This window comes from Oryx dammah, unplaced genomic scaffold, assembly GCF_014754425.2.
Source record: "Oryx dammah isolate SB20612 unplaced genomic scaffold, SCBI_Odam_1.1 HiC_scaffold_18, whole genome shotgun sequence".
In the NCBI taxonomy this organism is placed as follows: Eukaryota; Metazoa; Chordata; class Mammalia; order Artiodactyla; family Bovidae; genus Oryx; species Oryx dammah.
The window spans coordinates 26,068,822-26,087,195 of record NW_024070202.1 but is presented as its reverse complement, the minus strand read 5'-3'; positions in this window follow the sequence as shown (position 1 = coordinate 26,087,195).

Genomic DNA, 18,374 nt, shown 5'->3' with positions numbered 1-18,374 from the left:
TTTAATAACATATATCTGTTGGTATTAGGCCTTATTTCTTTAGAATGAATTTTATTTAGCTATCCATTGGAATCTACCTAACATACCACTTTTACTAAACAGCTTTAGTTAAAGCACTGGTAAGGTGCACTGGTTTAAAAAAAAAAAATCTCTGAGACACTAATCTTTTAGGTGTGTACCATGAGCTCAGTTCAGTTCAGTCGCTCAGTCATGTCTGACTCTTTGCAACCCCATGAATTGCAGCACACCAGGCCTTCCTGTCCATCACCACCTCCCGGAGTTCATTCAAACTCACGTCCATTGAGTTGGTGATGCCATCCAGCCATCTCATCCTCTGTCGTCCCCTTCTCCTCCTGCCTCCAATCCTTCCCAACATCAGAGTCTTTTCCAATGAGTCAACTCTTCAGATGAAGCAGCCAAAGAATTGGAGTTTCAGCTTTAGCATCATTCCTTCCAAAGAACAGCTAGGACTGATCTCCTTTAGAATGGACAGGTTGGATCTCCCTGCAGGCCTAGGGACTCTCAAGAGTCTTCTCCAACACCACAGTTCAAAAGCATCAATTCTTCAGCGCTCAGCCTTCTTCACAGTCCAACTCTCACATCCATACATGACCACAGGAAAAACCATAGCCTTGACTAGACGGACCTTAGTCGGCAAAGTAATGTCTCTGCTTTTGAATATGCTATCTAGGTTGGTCATAACTTTCCTTCCAAGGAGTAAGCAAGTTTTAATTTCATGGCTGCAATCACCATCTGCAGTGATTCTGGAGCCCAGAAAAACAAAGTCTGACACTGTTTCCACTGTTTCCCCATCTATTTCCCATGAAGTGATGGGACCAGATGCCATGATCTTCGTTTTCTGAATGTTGAGCTTTAAGCCAACTTTTTCACTCTCCTCTTTTACTTTCATCAAGAGGCTTTTTAGTTCCTCTTCACTTTCTGCCATAAGGATGGTGTCATCTGCATATCTGAGGTTATTGATATTTCTCCCAGCAATCTTGATTCCAGCTTGTGCTTCTTCCAGCCCAGCGTTTCTCATGATGGACTCTGAATATAAGTTAAATAAGCAGGGTGACAATATACAGCCTTGATGTACTCCTTTTCCTATTTGGAACCAGTCTGTTGTTCCATATCCAGTTCTAACTGTTGCTTCCTGACCTGCATATAGCTTTCTCAAGAGGAAGGTCAGATGGTCTGGTATTCCCATCTCTTTCAGAATTTTCCACAGTTTATTGTGATCCACACAGTCAAAGGCTTTGGCATAGTCAATAAAGCAGAAATAGATGTGTTTCTGGAACTCTCTTGCTTTTTTCCATGATCCAGCAGATGTCGGCAATTTGATCTCTGGTTCCTCTGCCTTTTCTAAATTCAGCTTGAACATCTGAAGTTCACAGTTGACGTATTGTTGAAGCCTGGCTTGGAGAATTTTGAGCATTACTTTACTAGCATGTGAGATGAGTGCAATTGTGTGGTAGTTTGAGCATTCTTTGGCATTGCCTTTCTTTGGGATTGGAATGAAAATGGACCTTTTCCAGTCCTGTGGCCACTGCTGAGTTTTCCAAATTTGCTGGCATATTGAGTGCAGCACTTTCACAGCATCATCTTTCAGGATTTGAAACAGCTCAACTGGAATTCCATCACCTCCACTAGCTTTGTTCGTAGTGATGCTTTCTAAGACCCACTTGACTTCACATTCCAGGATGTCTGGCTCTAGGTGAGTGATCATACCATCATGATTATCTGGGTCATGAAGATCTTTTTTGTACAGTTCTTCTGTGTATTCTTGCCACCTCTTCTTAATATCTTCTGCTTCTGTTAGGTCCATACCATTTCTGTCCTTGATTGAGCCCATCTTTGCATGAAATGTTCCCTTGGGATCTCTAATTTTCTTGAAGAGATCTCTAGTCTTTCCCATTCTGTTGTTTTCCTCTATTTCTTTGCATTGATCGCTGAAGTAGGCTTTCTTATCTCTTCTTGCTATTCTTTGGAATTCTGCATTCAGATGCTTATATCTTTCCTTTTCTCCTTGGCTTTTTGCTTCTCTTCTTTTCACAGCTATTTGTAAGGCCTCCCCAGACAGCCATTTTGCTTTTTTACATTTCTTTTCCATGGGGATGGTCTAGATCCCTGTCTCCTGCACAATGTCACGAACCTCATTCCATAGTTCATCAGGCACTCTGTCTATCAGATCTAGACCCTTAAATCTATTTCTCACTTCCACTGTATAATCATAAGGGATTTGATTTAGGTCATACCTGAATGGTCTAGCGGTTTTCCCTTCTTTCTTCAATTTGAGTCTGAATTTGGTAATAAGGGGCTCATGATCTGAGCCACAGTCAGCTCCTGGTCTTGTTTTCGTTGACTGTATAGAGCTTCTCCATCTTTGGCTGCAAAGAATATAATCAATCTGATTTCGGTGTTGACCATCTGGTGATGTCCATGTGTAGAGTCTTCTCTTGTGTTGTTGGAAGAGGGTGTTTGCTATGACCAGTGTGTTCTCTTGGCAACACTCTATTAGTCTTTGCCCTGCTTCATTCCATACTCCAAGGCCAAATTTGCCCGTTACTCCAGGTGTTTCTTGACTTCCTACTTTTGCATTCCAGTCCCCTGTTAATGAAAAGGACACCTTTTTTGGGTGTTAGTTCTAAAAGGTCTTATAGGTCTTCATAAAACCGTTCAACTTCAGCTTCTTCAGCATTACTGGTTGGGGCATAGAGTTGGATTACTGTAATACTGAATGGTTTGCCTTGGAAATGAACAGAGATCATTCTGTCGTTTTTGAGATTGCATCCAAGTACTGCATTTTGGACTCTTTTGTTGACGATAATGGCTACTCCATTTCTTCTAAGGGATTCTTCCCCGCAGTTGTAGATATAATGGTCATCTCAGTAAGATAATAATTACATTTTCTTAGTGCTCACTATGAGCCTGGCCCTAGATTTAAAGTTCTTTATCTGTTTTAATCTCCATCTCAACTCTTTGAGATAGGAAATATTTTTTCCCAGTTTAACAGATGAGGAAATTGAGTCCCCAAAGATTAAATAACATACTTAAACCCATAATCAGTAAATGTGCCAGTGGTCAAATCTAGGGCTGTCTCACTTCAACATCTTATACAGTTCTCTGTATTATACCTCATATCAGAACTGGAAAAATAGCACCATGAATTGATACAGACTGGTCTGACATATAATTCTGTTGAAAGACTTAAACTGTGTTCCAAAGTAGCTTAATGATGAGAAAATGATTTCATGTTAACACAATTGCCACCCTGTTTCCATATAGCAGTCAAGCAAATACGGAAAATTCCTGATATACGGTACAACACATGTAAACCAAGTGCCAAAGTAAATTAGAAATGCAACAGGGTAAAAGAAACGTGAAACATATCTGAAAAGACAAGAAAGAGTTCAGTTAAGAGGAAGGAATTCCAGAATATTATTTTTAAAAAAATCACAGAAGGACCAGGTACTGCCCTTTTTCTGTAAGAAATGAGCTCTCATGAACCTGGATCATGAGATAGCAAGTCCAAGTATTTGGACCATCTAAGAGCAGATTCGTGCTGATATGTTTCTAGTTACCAAGCAAACAAATGGCCACTTTAGAGTTCAGCATATGTAGAGCTTTCTCCATCCTTTGCATTTGCCTGACATGCGAAAAGACAGCAAGTAGCTTTAGAGTCAATGGGAGATACAAACGCATAGCAATGTCATCTGTGTTTTTCTATTTCTGGTCAAGAGAATGTACATGATGATTGAGAAGATACCAACAGATACAGCTGAAAATAGTTACCCTAAATTAGTATGTGTTGAGACCAAAGAAGAGAGGTTGTCATCTGGCCAAGTGTTGAGCCCCTCACAGCTGAGGGAGTAACTTAGAAGTCTATTACTTCTTGCTGGGAGACACTGTTGACCAACTATCCAATACAGACATATCTGCTCCATTTGTTCGAAGGCTTTTTCGAAATCATTAACTCAAAGCATCCTTGTAACTGATACATATCTGCAGACCACAAAGTAGCTGGAACATAACAGTTAAAAAAAAGGAATGATCAAGTTTCAAAATGGAAGAGTACATCTCAAGAGTCTAGACATTATAAATAAAATACCATATTTTATCCTTTGGATGTCCAGGGAAAACACACTTGTCTATTCACTTAATACACTTCAGGCTTTGCTGGAAGTGTTTTTCATTTAAAAAATCTCTAATGATAGAACATTCAAAAGTAATTAGAATCATGCTTGTTTTCCATACACACAGAAGGAAATTATCCGTAGTGCTAAAGGGGAAAAAAGACCAAACGATTAAAGTGGTTAAGGGTTCTTACATCTTGGTGAAAAAATATTTAACCTCTCTCTGGACATCAGAACTCTAAGTTAGCATGTTCTTTCAGTATGCCAAAGGCTAGCTTGGAATCGGGGAACAATTGTTTTGTAAAGGGAAGACACTGTCTTAGTTAAGATTCTATGGGCACATGCTGAAATCTTTCATCCATTTCTTTAATTTTATTCAACAAATATTTATTAAAGACCTACTATGCATTAGAAACTACAATGAACAAGATTAGAGAAAGATCCTTCTCAGGGATCTCAGATTTTTTGTGAAGAAGGAGAACTCATAAGGGAATAAAGGAAGATGACCTTATACAATTATAAAACAAAAAAATACTGAGATTGCCTAAAGCCAGGAGGACTGTGTGTATTATTCAGGACAGACAAGGTTTGCTGCACTCTGAGCTGCGTTAAGAAAAAAGAAAAAAGGATTTCTTTTCCCCTCACAATACACACCATCATGGCTCAGGGTGGGGCTCAGCTGCCTGTCCTCTCTCAGGGACGCAGCAAGAGGGAGGCTCCAATGTAAAATGTCACTCACTGCAGTGACATGGGGAAGGACAGGCAGCAAGTGCTTCTAAAGGCTTCCACCAGGAGAGTCAGATCATCTGCTGTCACATCTCATTGACCAAAGCAGTTCACACGGCTGCAACCAACTTTGAGGAGGCAGGGAAAGGCAATCTTACTGCATGCCTGGCAGGATGAGAACCAGAAGTCCTGGTGAAGGACAGTCATGATTATCGCAGTCCACTTTGAGCAGCCATATCACAGAAGCCTTCTCTGAAGTAAGAGTATTTAAACAGAGACTTGAATGAGGAGCCAGTCATAAACAGATCAGCAAAGTGGAAAGTGTCAGGGACAAACCAGCTTCATGTGTGTGTGGGGAGGTGGGGAGGGGGGCATAGAACAATGAGGGCGAGGCCGGATGGTTACATACGCTCTTTCCAGACACACGACTACTTGGAAATTTTCCTAAGAAAATATTCATAAACATAGGCAGACATTAAGTAATATGTTACTAAGTTGTTTCACAAGATGAAATACATTCAAGTCTTTTAATTAACCTATGTAATTAGAATGTTTAATCACATGAGAATATTTTACAATATGTGATAAGCCAAAATAATTAACCAACATTAATTTTTCTCTCATTTAAAATTAGAGCAATATTCAGTTTCAGGAGAATGCACACTCATCTCTTGCTTTATAATTTCAAATTGGTATACAATCCTGGAAAGCAACTCATTATCCAAAATCATAAAAATATATATAACTTTTGTATCAGTTAACTATATCTCTGCGAATATGTCCTAAGGAAATAATTAAGGGTATGCTTGAAGATTAAACTGTAAATTGTTCATTGAAGTATTACTTATAAAAACAAAAGGCAATAAAAAATTAAGTGTCCAAGGTTATATATTTCTGAAAATCAATTGTTGTGCTTTAAAAGTAGATTACAGATATGAGATACATAATCTTTAAATATGCATAATCTACTTTTCAAAAATGTATATTTTTGCATATATATATAAAGAAAAGATTTTTAAAGATCATTCAGCAAGATATCAATAATGCTTATTTCTGGGTTGCTGAGATTTTGCATTTTTTCCTTTTATTATATTTCTTATTTTAATAAGTATTTCTCTGATAACAAGAATCTTCATTTTTAAGAAAAAATTATACAGCACATTAATAAACACTACTGTATATAAAAGCACATTTTTGTAACAGTTTAACAACAACTATATGTTTTTAATGGGTGTATTTGTTGTAAAGTCATAGTTCTAACCACACGCTGTCTCATACATGATAACATACAAATATATACCTACACACACATATATAAACAAATGTAAAAATGTATATAATTGTGCTGAATAACAGTAGGAAAATTTTTTCTTTTGTGTTGTTTTTCTGTACCTGAAAAGTTTACTATAATAGTCATGTTACTTTTATAGCATGAATTTTAAAAACAATATTAATAAGTCTTACTTGCCTGCAGAGTTTCTATCATGATTTTTCTTGCAAATCCTTCACACAATGCAGGATTTAAAGCTCCCAAAAGCCACAACCCTCTCATTTTGACTCTCTACCTTACAGGGGTTCATATCAAATGAGATGATCTATTTAGCTTAAAAGAATATTCTGGTTTTCTCTCACCATTATGTTATCACCTTACGGCAACTTTACATAAGTCTGATAACTCAATAAAATTCTCACAATTCATTAAACAGAGCATAGAAAGCAATAAATTCTGAAAACAAGTCTGTCAAACTTTAAATTATATGTTAAAATGTATTTATTGAGAATCTATTATAAGATGAGATCTAGGAGATATACTTGGGCTCATCCTTTGAAGAATTTATAGACCAATCTGAAAATTTGAAAGTGCAAGTCGCTCAGTCATGTCCAACTCTTTGTGACCCCATGGACTATACAGTCCATGGAATTCTCCACACCAGAATACTGGAGTGGGTAGCCTTTCCCTTCTCCAGGGGATCTTTCCAACCCAGGCATCGAACCCAGGTCTCCCACATTGTAGGCAGATTCTTTACCAGCTGAGCCACAAGGGAAGCCCACGTGAAAAATAATCATAGAATAATAAAGGGCATCACTGTGTATCAGAACACTGTTTAACTTCCAACATCTGAACTCTGTTCTATTTGTGGATATGCTCCTTTTTGGTGGGAGTCAAAGGGATGAGATATTTTCTCTCCTGAGCCCGTGATAAACAGCTATGGCTGGGGAGCATGGCAGAGATTCACTAAATACTTCTACCTAGAACTCTGACATTGAATATCTGATGAAAAAGAGACAGAGTCCAAGAGAGATTGAATTTACCAATGGCAGTAGTTTACAATGTTCAGGTTCAACAATGCTCAGCCATGATTTTCTCACCTGACTGTTCTGCAGACCTTTGCTTGAGCTTCCTGCTATCCAGCCTTTCTTATTTCAATCTCCATTTTTAAGCCTTGCTGTCAATACATTCTGTTGATTATGTGAACTACCCAATATAGTTCTGCATCAATTAACTAGAATCTGTTTCTGTTGCTTGTAATAAATAATTTGACTGATATAATGGGATGCAATTACAGGCTCTGTAATGGTAATATCGGTTAACTATATTGGTATTGGTAACAATAAACTGGAGATTTAAGATAATGTTTTTCTCTTTTACATTCCCTATCAGATTGAATCTTTTCAAGAAATCTATGAAGTATGTATTCTTATTTTTACTTTGTCAAAGAAAATCTGAAGATTGATTAGTTAACCTGCCAAACATAGCCGGCAACTGATGGAAATGAGACGTGAATCTAGGAAGTTTGCTTCAGAGCCCAGGCCCTTGACCACTACACAGTATCCACCCTTCTTCATTGCATAGTTGGGGTCATCCATGTAGTATCAATCTGTGAAGAAGGTCAAGATGTTCTTAGATTGATATCGTAGAGAGTCAAGGAAGAATTCCACGCATCAGAAAGCAAAATTTCTGAGACAGACATGAAGGCATCATGATGCATTCTGTCAGTCATAGAGGGAGTAGGTTTCTATTAAAAATAAGACTGTTTGGTGGCATAAAACCAGACCATAGAGAGTTGTGAACAGCACAGTTTGACACTGGTTGTCTTAACAGAATGATAGTATCTAAGCTGTGAAAATGGTATGAAAAATGCCACTGAATTTAATGACTAAAAGACAGTGGAGCCTACAATGTGTACAACAGACCATCTTTAGCTGTTGCATTACCACAATTTCAGCAGCTGTAAAAGAAAACCCAAATGTATAACACTGTAGATTGTGATTATTATCGGTAATACACATGGAATTCACAACTTGCCCTGTTCATTAGGTGAAGGCAGATGAACTATTTGTCATACTCTTGGAGCACAAAGATCTAACAAGTCCTTGAACCTCACCTACCCTGTAACCTCTTCCCACAAGAGTCATTTTAAAGGGCTGGCTGGATGCCTTTAATAAGCCTTTGAGTTTTGTTCTAACTATATTAGAGTTAATTGGCTATTCCAGAGAATGCTTAGCTCGTGGTCATCATTATCAATATTTATTGAAGCTTTTCCTCTGGACTTTACAGAGTATAGTAATGTACTCTCTCAGAACACAGAGAGGAAAAGACTTATTTTTTTCCCCTCACATCTTATATATCTAAAATCTCTCCATTAGTACCACTGTTATGTCCCTTTTAGAAAAGATATAAGGAAAACTATAATCAGTGAAAAAATATGTGGAGCTAGTGGTAAAGAACCCACCTGCTGATGGAGGAGACATAAGAGACACCAGTTGGATCCCCGGGTCGGGAAGATCCCCTGGAAGAGGGTCTGGCTACCCACTCCAGTATTCTTGCCTGGAGAATCCCATGGACAGAGGAGCCTGATGGGCTACAGCCCATGGGGTCTCAAAGAGTCAGACGTGACTGAAGCGACTGAGCATGCACACAAGCAAGAGAGAAGGACTGCTTTGGCAAAATACCACCACTGCAAGAGTTACTTTGCTGCACCACATTGCAGCTGGGCTCAAAGCCCATTGGGCAGACTTAACCACATCAAAAACCTCTCAGACTTTGAAACAATTCAACTCTATGTACCAGATGGTGGACAGAACCTGGCTCATCTCTGAGTTGCTCTAAAGAAGTTGACAGGTATTCTTAAGAGACACAGTGGTAAATATAGCATCTCTAGAGCTCACCAAGGCAGTGGCACCCCACTCCAGTACTCTTGCCTGGAAAATCCCATGGACGGAGGACCCTGGTAGGCTGCAGTCCATGGGGTCACTAAGAGTCAGACATGACTGAGCGACTTCACTTTCACTTTTCACCTTCATGCATTGGAGAAGAAAATGGCAACCCACTCCAGAGTTCTTGCCTGGAGAATCCCAGGGACCAGGGAGCCTGGTGGGCCACCATCTATGAGGTCGCACAGAGCCGGACACGACTGAAGCGACTTAGCAGCAGCAGCAGCAGAGCTCACCAAATCATACTTAGAAATAAGGAACACACATCAAACAATACAGCCAGATGACAATCTGTTCTGTGTAATCATCTTAAATCACTGTCAAAGAAAAGTACCCACACAAAGGTAATAAACTTCTCAAATCCCTGACAGGAAAAGGTCAGAAAAGAAAACGAGAAGAAGAGGCTGAGGAGGCAAACTGGAGACAGCAAGGCAGAGGCAGCCACACACAGCTCCAGCCAAGTGTTGTCACTTGGAAACGCCACCCTAGTGTTACTAGAGCTTCCAACTTTTCCACAGAAGTCAGGAATCCAGGTTTTTATGTAAAATATTTTGACTTTTAAAGGTTAGCAACTAATTAGTGTTTTTTAAATATTGTGAGCCAAGCTAAGTGTCTATGGAGTCTGAAGTCAGCCTGGGGCTGCCAAAGTAAGACCACTCATCCACAGATACACATAAAATCAGATAAGACATTTCCTCTTAAATCTTCCTTAAACATAAGTCACGTGATCTTGTCATCTGTTAGTCTATGTTTAGGTCATTCCTATGTCCCAACTGTTGTAAAAAGTGTTCAAGGAACACTGGGATGCAATGAATATTTCTGATTATGGTTTTCTCAAGGTCCATGCCCAGGAGTGGGATTTCTGGGTCACCTGGTAGTTTTATTTCTATTTTTTTAAGGAACCTCCATAGTGACTATACAGATGAATGGATGAAGAAGATGTGGTACATATATATAACGAAATATTACTCAGTCATTAAAAAAGGAGAGAAATTTGTAATATAGTTTGAGAGGATGGACCTAGAGTCTGTCATACAGAATAAAATAAGTCAGGAAGAAAAAAATAAGTATCATATGTTAATACATATATGCTGAATCTAGAAAAAAGGTACAGATGAACCTATTTGCAGGGCAGGAATAGAGACAGAGAGACCAGATGCGTGGACTCAGGAGGGGAAGCAGGGCAGGATGAACTGGGAGATTAGGATTGACACATACACACTGCTGCTGCTGCTGCTAAGTCGCTTCAGTCGTGTCCGACTCTGTGCGACCCCATAGACGGCAGCCTACCAGGCTCCCCCGTCCCTGGGGTTCTCCAGGCAAGAACACTGGAGTGGGTTGCCATTTCCTTCTCCAACATGAAAGTGAAAAGTGCAAGGGAAGTCGATCAGTTGTGTCCGACTCAGCGACCCCATGGACTGTAGCCCACCAGGCTCCTCTGTCCATGGGATTTTCCAGGCAAGAGTACTGGAGTGGGGTGCCTAGCATGTGTTAAATATATAGCTAGTGGGAACCTGCCGGGTAGCCCAGAGAGCTCAGCTCAGTGCTCTCTGGTGACCTAGATGGGTGGGATGAGGGGCAGGTGGGAGGCAGATCCAAGAAGGAGGGGATATATGTACACATATAGCTGATTCACTTTGTTGTACAGCAGAAACTAGCACAACACTGTAAAGCAACTCTACCCCAATAAATAAATAAGAAGTCACACAACCTTTTCTCTTTAGATTGGAAGTCAGTTTTCACCTCCGTATTCTAAGGGCAACTTCACCTACCTCCGGGTCTTCTCTCAGAGCATACTGGCAGAGCACACTCCTGCCGATCTATGTATCACAGAAACATGGAACTGAGGAAAGATCTTAAATCAGAAGGTCAGGGAGGCGATGTAAGATATAGAACACATTTAAGTTTGGATTCAGAGATATCTATGCTTAAATTATAGACTTGCTTGATATTTAGTTTCTATATTTTCTCTCTGAGTTTGAGTATTCTCATCCATACTTTGAACCGTGTACCACTGATGACGATTAAGTAGGAGAAAACCTATGCAAAATATCTACAACATGTATAATTTTCAGAAGATTCTGAAAAGCTGCTAGTTCTTTGCCTGCTATGAATGCAGAAGGACAGATGAAAAATGTAAGAGCTGGAAATAGACAGTTTTTCTCTAGCTTTACTATAAAGCTGCAGTATTAGTTAAGGTTATAAGCACTGCTGCTGCTGCTGCTGCTGCTAAGTCACTTCAGTCGTGTCTGACTCTGTGCAACCCCACAGACGGCAGCCCACCAGGCTCCCCCATCCCTGGGATTCTCTAAGCAAGAATACTGGAGTGGGTTGCCATTTCCTTCTCCAATGCATGAAAGTGAAAAGTCAAAGTGAAGTCGACTACTAATTCTTAAAAAATGTTAGATGAGGGCAGAACTTTATTTCCCTCATATAAAGGCAGACACTCTAGGATGATTAATGGCAGCTCTGATTCATCATCTCTTTGGGGACCTGGGCTCCTTGCAGTCACCATTTTGCCATAGCTGGGCTGTGACTCTTGTCCACTTAGTTCAGGATGGGTGTCTGCCTTCCAGGCAGCACGATGGAGAAGAGAAAGGGATGGGGAGAAAAAAGGGGTTCATTAGCTGTCTCTTAACAGAGGTTTCCCCTAACTGCCGTAAGACAGTTAGCCTATGTTATACTGGCAAGAATTTAGACATACAACAATCTTTTGTTACAAAGGACTCTGGGATACGTAGTCTGTATTCTGAGTGGCCATATGCTGTGCTAAAATTTGTCACTATGGAGAAAGGGAAGATGAGTTGTTGGTGGGAAATAGTCATTCGTGCTTCAGAGACCTTTCTACCTAAGGAGGAAAAGGAGCAACTTCGCATATGCCCATTCTCATCCTACCGATTGTCCTCACTACAAACAGATAAATTTCTCTCCACCTTTCTATTTCTTTTCATTCTTTTGGAAGAAATGAAAGGGGATTTCAGATTGGATGGACTCAAGATTGCTGGGGGAAAAAAAAAGATTGCTGGGAGAAATATCAATAACCTCAGATATGCAGATGACACCACCCCTATGGTAGAAAGTGAAGAAGAACTAGAGAGCCTCTTGACGAAAGTGAAAGAGGAGAGTGAAAAAGTTGGCTTAAAGCTCAACATTCAGAAAACAAAGATCATGGCATCCGGTCCCATCACTGCATGGAAAATAGATAGGGAAACAATGGAAATAGTGAGAGACTTTATTTTCTTAGACTCCAAAATCACTGCGGATGGTGACTGCAGCATTGGAATTAAAAGACAGTAGCCCCTCAGAAGAAAAGCTATGACCAACCTGCTGCTGCTGCTGCTGCTGCTAAGTCGCTTCAGTCGTGTCCGACTCTGTGCGACCCCATAGATGGCAGCCCACCAGGATCCCCCGTCCCTGCGATTCTCCAGGCAAGAACACTGGAGTGGGTTGTCATTTCCTGCTCCAATGCATGAAAGTGAAAATGAAGCCGCTCAGTCGTGTCCGACTCTTAGCGACCCCATGGACTGCAGCCTGCCAGGGTTCTCTGTCCATGGGATTTTTCAGGCAAGAGTACTGGAGTGGGGTGCCATTGCCTTCTCCAATGATCAACCTAGATAGCATATTAAAAAGCAGAGACATTACTTTGCCAACAAAGGCCCATCTAGTCAAAACTATGGTTTTGACTATAGTAGTAGTCATGTACGGATGTGAGAGTTGGACTATAAAGAAAGCTTAAGGTTGAAGAATTGATGCGTTAACTGTGGTGTTGGAGAAGACTCTTGAGAGTCTCTTGGACTGCAAGGAGATCCAACCAGTCAATCCTAAAGGAAATCAACCCTGAATATTCATTGGAAGGACTGATGCTGAAGCTGAAACCCCCATACTTTGGCCACTTGATGTGAAGAACTGACTCATTGGAAAAGACCCTGATGCTGGGAAAGATTGAAGGCAGGAGGAGAAGGGGACGAGAGTGGATGAGATGGTTGGGTGGCATCACCAACTCGATGGACATGAGTTTGAGTAAGCTCCAGGGAGCTGGTGATGGACAGGGAAGCCTTGTGTGCTGCAGTCCATGAGGATGCAAAGAGTCAGACATGACTGAGAGACTGACTGAAAGGGGATGGTATGAGTGGAGGGCATGGGTTTCCATGTTACAAAGCAAATGCTTTTCTCAAGCTCTGTTGTCCATCTTTGGTTGCTTTTGTGTGTGCCTCATTACTTTCAGCAACAAATTAAGATGTATAATTAATGGGGGAAAAGGTTTTGTTTTCTTTTAAAAGTTAATTTTTGGAGCAGCACTGCTAGTTTTTCCAGCTAATGTACATCTTAAATTCTCATGATGAATGTGGAAGAACTAGAGGCAAGTCCTTCTCAGCAGAAGCTTGACCATTTCTTTCCTCACACAATCTCTCAATTACAGACCTTTAGATTAAGAAACAAAGTACATGGTGCATCACAGAAGTTTATTACATGTGTGATGAGCGGGAAGGGGAGGGAGAAAAGGAAAAAAAGAAAAAGGAAAGAGAGGCAGAGAAAACAGAAGGGAGGAAAGGAAAAACTGCCTCTAAAAATACCGTAATCTCTTCTACAACTCCCCAAAAATCCAGCCATGAGACCAGAAATTATTTCGCCGGAATATGAAGCAGGAATTCAATGGCTACTTATTGCCAAGGCCTCCTTCAGATGGAGCTAAAATCCACATGAATATAATTTCCACTTACACTTGTTCTACCTGGCCCTCTCCAGAACCAGAAACAATTTCCATGGGATGCATTTTAGGCAAGTACTTTCTGTCTAGAAAAAGGATCACATCATTTTTTTAAAGTATTACATATCTGGTTTTTCAATGGCAATAAGGCTTGCGTACCTTACACATAGAGAGTACCATATACCCAAAGTGGGTACACTATGTTCAAAGCATGAAAATGAATCATAACAAAGCTCTCCCCTTCTTTAGAACTCAAATAGTGGTTGAAGAGTCAGGTTATGAGAAAAACAAAAACACACACACAAATAATACGTGAGTGTATGCAAAGATACACAAAAGAAAGTATACAAAGATACACATAAAAATAATTTTGGTGAAGGGGCTCATAATGTTGAAATTCTTCACCGAAACAACAGGTCAATGTTAGGATCTTAAATCACTGCTCTCCAAACCTCTTATGACTGCAAAATCAGGTCAGATATTTCCATCAGGCATCAAGCAGTTTGAAAAAACTGTTTCAGTGCAGGATAAAGGGAAGTGGGGTTGCAGAAATTATTCCATGAATAGGTATGAATATAATTTACACTCAGGTGTTTGTTCTAAAAAAAAGGAAAAAGTAGAGATTGTGAAACTATGCTTTATTTATGTGCACTACAGCTAACAGTAAATTACACTGAAAGTGAACAACACACAGGCGTAGCCAGAGCTATTTACTGCTTTGCCAGGATGAGATATTAAAACAGAGTTGCTGGTAAGTTTCAACAGAACAGCTAAGGCCACAGTTAATGTCAAAGTAATCATATACTTTCCTAATTTAGATCATCAAGATGGATGCCCCCAAATAATAAAGTAGGCTATAAAGTCTCTTATCTGGAATATTTAGGATTTATAAAATTATTATTATTCTGCCTAGACTTGCTAAATAGGCATTCCTTTTTGGAAGTGTTCCCCACACACATGCAATGTTCATTTTAAATAAACTGTTTAGAATAACACATTTTCTGGACATGTAAGTACATTGTGGGAAAATAAAATATGCCTATCACCCCAGGGTAGGAAAAAAAAATTCATGATCAATGATAGACAAACTTCACGCCATCCAAAAACACCATTAATATCTGCTAGTAAATCCAAGGTTTGCAAGGAACGAAAAGTTTGATTTCTCTTACTTTTTTTTAATGTCTTCAGAAAACAGAGGTCACTATCAGTTGCAGAAGAGATATCCAATTGTGATTCACTCGTTTTTTTACAAAAGGAATGCAAAATCTGCATATTATAAGAAATAATCAAAGTATAATACAATTACTCTGGAAACCATCATATCTCTGAATTTACAGATAATTATTAGAAAGGGTTTTGTCTCCTGATATTGACCTACATTTTTTCTATCAGTCTGTCCTTCTGACAACCACATGTCTATATGCAATAGACAGACACACAGACAGCGGTGTATAACAGCTGTATACATATATTCAGTTGTACAATTAAAATATTCCCTCACATATGTATATACACACACAAAAAAATAAGCAAAAACACCAGACATAATCCTTCCTTTCTTCTTCATGGTTATAACTAGCCCTTCCTCCTGAATTCCATTTTAAAATTGTCAAATATGAATGCATAAACCCAGAACATGATTCTAGTCTCAAAGCATAGGTCTCATAGAGTGACACAATGTAGCTAATCTATACAGTCTTCCTAGAAAGATACACTTTTAAAGTAAAATTCATGGTAAAAATGGGTAGACCCTTCTGTTAAATCTCATTGTACAAGTTATTTTTCCAGGCCAATTGTCCACTTTTACCAAATGAATCTGCTTTGAGAAGCCCTTGAGAAATTCAATTGCCTCAGTCTCATAAAATTGTAGGGTTGCTATATCATTAGTTGTTTTCTTTTGCCTTTGCTGGACTAACACGCAACAAAGGCCTGATTTCAACTTTCCACTCAATACAATTAGCAAATCAGCCAGGCATCACTTGATTTGTATGATGTTGCTACCTGTTTCTAATTGTTACTGATAAATTACCTATTTAGTTCCGTAGGCATGTGTTGGTGACTTCTGTCCATCCAATGAGTCACCCTAGAAGGTAATTTTTTGTTGACAAGACATTTTACTTTATAAAGCTTACTCTACTTTGTGTCAAAAAAAAAAAAAAATTCTATTTGAAACAAAGCCAATGTCTCATTCCAGGAAGAGGGAAGGATATCAAGAGTTTCCATGGCAATCAGTTGATGAAACTAAATTAGGCAGGAAACCTCTTCAGAATGCAAAGTAATGTTGCAAAACAGAGGGATTTAAAATAGCCAGGAAGTGTGTCACAGCAAAACGAAAGAAACAGAGATATGAATACCTCCATAATGTAAACTTTCCAACTTTAAAATAAACAACGAAAAACTTGCCTTTGTCCTGTAAAAATAAACTTCCAAACAACTGTCATCTCTCATCAAGTCCTTTGTTTCAGTTGGTTTTAGTTTTTTAAGTCTTATCTCTTGCAATCAATAGCATGTAAGAATATAAATCTAGTTGTTTATGTAGCTAAGAAAAAAAAATGTCTTTTACATTATTGCTGTTAAATTTAGTTTGTAACCCATTGTGATAAAATTGTACAAACTTTACAGTTCAACAGTGAGGTCAGAAGGAACACGTGAAATTTATTTTAATGCAGAAAGAAAGAAGAAATAAGAAGACTAGTTTAAAATTTAAAAAATAGGGCTCTTTGTGGCAGTTTATATTGATGGCTTAAAAATACCATTTTGCTTTCTGGAGCAGAATGAAAACAGAAGACATGGAATAAACCAGGGGTGCTTCATCTACTAACTGCCAAAACTTCACAATAGTTTGCTTGGAAATATGATATTGACCTGAAGAGTAACTATTTTCAGAAGCTCTTCAGGCCACCTAAATCATCTGAAGCCTTCTTTTTCTCTTTAAGAAAAAGGTTCTGTTTTCTGAATTGTCTTTTCTGTCTCCTGAGGAAGGAGGCTGTTATTGGAGCAAGCATTTCTAAAACAGATTTACCCAAAAAATTTTCCAATTATTTCTAAAAATCCATGAATCACTGTATAGTCTAATCTTAGGTTAGTTCAGTACTTATTTAAATTATGGGGTTTCTTTTCATAACACATAAAATAAACTTAAGAATAAATATACATTGCAGAAGAGGAATATCCTGGCCTTAATTTCAATGTGAGTTTTAAAGCGTGATCACAAAGCTTACCGTGTATAATACGAACATCGGAGGGGGCAGATATTTTCATACCAACTGACTGATGGAATTTCTCTAGTATCACTGGGCTGTTTTCCCCATTTTGTTTCACTTTTTGGATGAGAAACAGCTTTATACAAGCACAGCTTTGTATAAAGATGGTACATCTTCATATCACACGCAGACACACACTCACACTACTATATACATACAGAGAGAAGAACATGGTTTTAAGTACAGTGCCAGTATGCAGCATGTGCCAAGGAGATGCCCACCTAAGAATGTTATCAGAAATTTGATTCTTCTGGTCACTGGCCATTGGATCCCATCACTACCATCTTCCCATATCTTTTGCCATTATATTTCCCAAATTGCTAATCTCACTGGTGGCAAAACATAACAAGATGTTTTTGAAAACAACCTCTTAAAAATCTACTCTATCTTGGGAAGTGTTTTTCTGTAAGCTAGAAAGAAAAACCAGCAGGAGGTTGTCTTAGTTTGGGTTTAGCAGACAGAGACTAAGATCTGAGTGCAAGTGGTTTATTTGGGAAGTGATCTCTGGAGGAACAGTAAAGGAATGGGAAAGTAAAATGAAAAAGGAAGGAAGACCCTGCTGGGGATATGAATGAACAGACAAACCTAGTGGGAATCTGGGCTCATCCCACTGAGATATTTTAAGAATTTGTGCAGAACATTCCTGAGAACCAATCCAGCAACAGAAAGAAAACTGGGGTGTTTATCTACCAGCTCCTAGCCCTTATTAGTTGAAGGTGATTCCTGAGGTGTTAATTCCCTCACATCCCTGGCCTGTACCTCTTGGACCTACCATATTCCATGGTCAGAGAATGCTCTCAGGCAGAGAATCAGGGGACACTTCATTTATCCTGAATAGCTGAGTGACTCAGAGGGTCTTAGTGTTAGTCACTCAGCTCAATTCAGTTAGCTCAGTCATGTCCAACTCTTTGCGACCCCATGAATCGCAGCACACCAGGCCTCCCTGTCCATCACCAACTCCCAGAGTTCACTCAGACTCACATTCATCGAGTCAGTGATGCCATCCAGCCATCTCATCCTCTGTCGTTCCCCTTCTCCTCCTGCCCCCAATCCCTCCCAGCATCAGAGTCTTTTCCAATGAGTCAACTCTTCCCATGAGGTGGCCAAAGTACTGGAGTTTCAGCTTTAGCGTCATTCCTTCCAAAGAAATCCCAGGGTTGATCTCCTTCAGAATGGACTGGTTGGATCTCCTTGCAGTCCAAGGGACTCTCAAGAGTCTTCTCCAACACCACAGTTCAAAAGCATCAATTCTTCGAAGCTCAGCTTTCTTCACAGTCCAACGCTCACATCCATACATGACCACAGGAAAAACCATAGCCTTGACTAGAC